Here is a 4,062-nt window from a genome sequence, read left to right on the forward strand (position 1 = left end):
ATGGCTCACGGGCCTAGCCACTCTGCGGCATGTGGGATCTTCCCAGACCGGGGCACGAACCCGCGTCCCCTGCATCGGCAGGCGGACCCTCAACCACTGCGCCACCAGGGAAGCCCCAAAACAAGCTAACTTTTGTCTTCCTTGGGAAGGAGAGGGCAACAGAGTGGGTGAGAATGCATAGATATTACTTTGTTCTTGAGAATGACAGGGAAATTTAAGTTCAAATATATTTTTAATGTAAGGGTAACCAGTAACAAAATAAAAATGGGACATCTAACTTTTAAACCACTTGAGAAAGAGATCAAAGGAAACTTGATCAATACAACAAAAGACAGCAAGGGAACAAAAGAAGCCAGAACACATAGTAAAGAGATGATTGTATGCGAAAATATAGAACATCAAAATTGATTCAAGAGCATATCAAATTCGCATAGTGTACTAACTACGCAAACCAGGAAAGAAACTGAAAAGCTTAAAAATAATAATACTGTAAGGAAGGAAAGAAAAGAAAAGGCAATAGACCCATATGGTTTATGGACAATTCTCTCCATTCACTGAAGGTCTGATTAAGTCTCTATGTTATTTGAGCAATTACAGAAGATAGAAAAATCGGAATATTTCCCAGTCAATTTCATGAGGTTTACATTGCTTTAAAGTTCAAAATGAACAAGAATAGCATAATAGAAGTGAACAATAAAAGACCAATATCAGTTATAAATATAGTTATAAAAATCCTACATGGAACATTATAACATTAAATCAAATATTATATTAATTCCAAGCTTGAATTATTTCTAAGAATTTAGGAATGGGTCAACTTTAGGAAATCTGTTTGTGTAATTCATTACTCAAATGAGTTAATTGAGAAAAATATGAATATCTTAATAATTGCCACAAAGATACTTGATAAAATTCAATATCCAATCCTTAGGGGAAAACATTCTTTGCAAGCTAAGGAATAAAAATATATCCTCTTACTGTGATAAAGACTATCTATGAAAAACAAATAGTAAATATCATAGCTAACATAAAACATTAGTGGCACTCCCACTGAAATTAGGATTAAAACAAGGATATAAGTTTTTTTTTAACATCTTTATTGGAGTAAAATTGTTTTACAATGGTGTGTTAGTTTCTGCTTTATAACATAGTTAATCAGTTATACATATACATATATCCCCATATCTCTTCCCTCTTGCATCTCCCTCCCTCCCACACTCCCTATCCCACCCCTCTAGGTGGTCACAAAGCACTGAGCTGATCTCCCTATGCTATGTGGCTGTTTCCCACTAGCTATCTATTTTACATTTGGTAGTGTATATATGTCTATGCCACTCTCTCACTTTGTCCCAGCTTACCCTTCCCCCTCCCCATATCCTCAAGTCCATTCTCTAGTAGGTCTGCGTCGTTATTCCCGTCTTGCCCCTAGGTTCTTCATGACCAGTTTTTTTTTCTTAGATTCCATATATATGTGTTAACATACGGTTTTGTTTTTCCCTTTCTGACTTACTTCACTCTGTATGACAGACTCTAGGTCCATCCACCTCACTACAAATAATTCAATTTTGTTTCTTTTTATGGATGAGTAATATTCCATTGTATATATGTGCCACATCTTCTTTATACATTCATCTCTCGATGGACACTTAGGTTGCTTCCATGTCCTGGCTACTGTAAGTAGTGCTGCAATGAACATTTTGGTACATGACTCTTTTTGAATTATGGTTTTCTCAGGGTATATGCCCAGTAGTGGGAATGCTGGGTCATATGATAGTTCTATTTTTAGTTTTTTAAGGAAACTCCGTACTCTTCTCCATAGTGGCTGTATCAATTTACATTCGCACCAACAGTGCAAGAGGGTTCCCTTTTCTCCACACCCTCTCCAGCATTTATTCTTTGTAGATTTTTTGATGATGGCCATTCTGACTGGTGTGAGATATCTCATTGTAGTTTTGATTTGCATTTCTCTAATGATTAATGATGTTGAGCATTCTTTCATGTGTTTGTTGACAGTCTGTGTATCTTCTTTGGAGAAATGTCTGTTTCAGTCTTCTGCCCATTTTTGGATTGGGTTGTTTGTTTTTCTGATATTGAGCTGCATGAGCTGCTTGTAAATTTTGAAGATTAATCCTTTGTCAGTTGCTTCATTTGCAAATATTTCCTCCCATTCTGAGGGTTGTCTTTGGCTCTTGTTTATGGTTTCCTTTGCTGTGCAAAAGCTTTTAAGTTTCATTAGGTCCCCTTTGTTTATCTTTGTTGTTATTTCCATTTCTCTAGGTAGTGGGTCAAAAAGGATCTTGCTGTGATTTATGTCCTGGAGTGTTCTGCCTATGTCTTCCTCCAAGAGTTTAATAGTGTCTGGCCTTACATTTAGGTCTTTAATCCATTTTGAGCTTATTTTTGTGTATGGTGTTAGGGAGTGTTCTAATTTCATACTTTTACATGTAGCTGTCCAGTTTTCCCAGCACCACTTATTGAAGAGGCTGTCTTTTCTCCACTGTATATTCTTGCTTCCTTTATCAAAGATAAGGTGACCATATGTGCATGGGTTTATCTCTGGGTTTTCTATCCTGTTCCATTGATCTTAAAACAAGGATATAAGTTTTTAAGACTTTTTGCTACATCATTGTGGAATTATTAGCAAAAAGATCAGAAAAGAAATAAGGTACAGAGTCATAAATTGAAGGGATAAAACTGAAATTATTTGCAGATATATGATTTAGTTCTGAGAAAATTAAGGGAAACAACTAAAAATATAATAAGACTAATAAAAGGTCAGCATGTCAGCTGAGTGGTGAAGATGCAAATGAAACACATAAATCTCAATAGAATCAGAAAAGAAGAAGGAGGAGAAGAGGAAGAAGAAGAACTGAAATGGAAAAAAAATTCCATTCACTATAGCAAAAAAATTATAAAATGCTTAAGAATGAAATATTCAAGATATATAGAAGAAACAACACTTTCCTGGAGAGTACCAAAAAAAAAAAAAAAAAAAACTTTGAGTTAATAGAGCTACATTAGATGTTCCTGAATGGAAAGATTCAGTCTTGAAATCATTCAATTCTCTCTCAATTTGGTCTATACATTTATTTTCAGCACAAACTGCTTCCTGTTAAAAAATTACTTTTGAAGCCATCACATAGTTTCAGAAAAGGTGAAGTACAATAGAAAGACTTGCTTTTTTCTGAAATATTTGAGAATAAATTACTTTACCATTTTCCTATCATCTAAAAACTTTAGTGGGTTTTTCCTACAAACAATGATGTTCTACATAATGTCAATATAGCCATTAAAATCAGAAAATTATTATTGATGCATTACTGTCTTCTAATCATTAAACCCCATAATCAAGTTTCAACAATTACCTCAATAATCTTTTACAGCAAAAATGCCCACTTCAGAATCATGCATGGCATTTAGTTATGCCTCCTTAGTCTCCTTCTATCTTTAATAGTTGATCCCTTGACTTTCATGACCTTGATACTTTAGACGACTATAGGCCAGTTGTTTTGTAGAATGTCCTTCAATTTGGGCTTGTCTCATGTTTCCTCAAAATTGAGTTCAACTTATGCTCCTTTTCAGGGATACCATAGACATGAACCACGTTCTGCTGATCCCCCGACTAGGCTGTCCTCGCTTTATGGATGCCCTCCAGGTCCTACTCAGGCTTTGACACACAATACCAAGCAACAGCTCTGCGTGTTTCCTTCTTCACCCTACCTGGGCTCTAACATCCCACTCCAGACTTTCTGTATGAGCATCCTATTTACTCTCCTCTGACTCTGACACCCCATGGCAGGACTATAAATTGAATGCAATGCCAACCATAATCCCAAACAAAATCTGTTTAGAACTTTAAAAAATGATGCTAAAATTTTACTTGAAGAACAACTTGAGATGAGTCAAGATATATTTGAAAAAGAAGATTGAAAAGACTTACTTTACCATATGTTGTAACGTAAAACCACAAAAATTGAAATAGATTCTGAATCAGGGACATATTCATGAAAAAAATAGAGATTAGAGAAAACAGATTGAAGAATATTGTGGTATTTATAGTCA

This window comes from Hyperoodon ampullatus, assembly GCF_949752795.1.
Source record: "Hyperoodon ampullatus genome assembly, chromosome: 3".
Lineage (NCBI taxonomy): Eukaryota > Metazoa > Chordata > Mammalia > Artiodactyla > Ziphiidae > Hyperoodon > Hyperoodon ampullatus.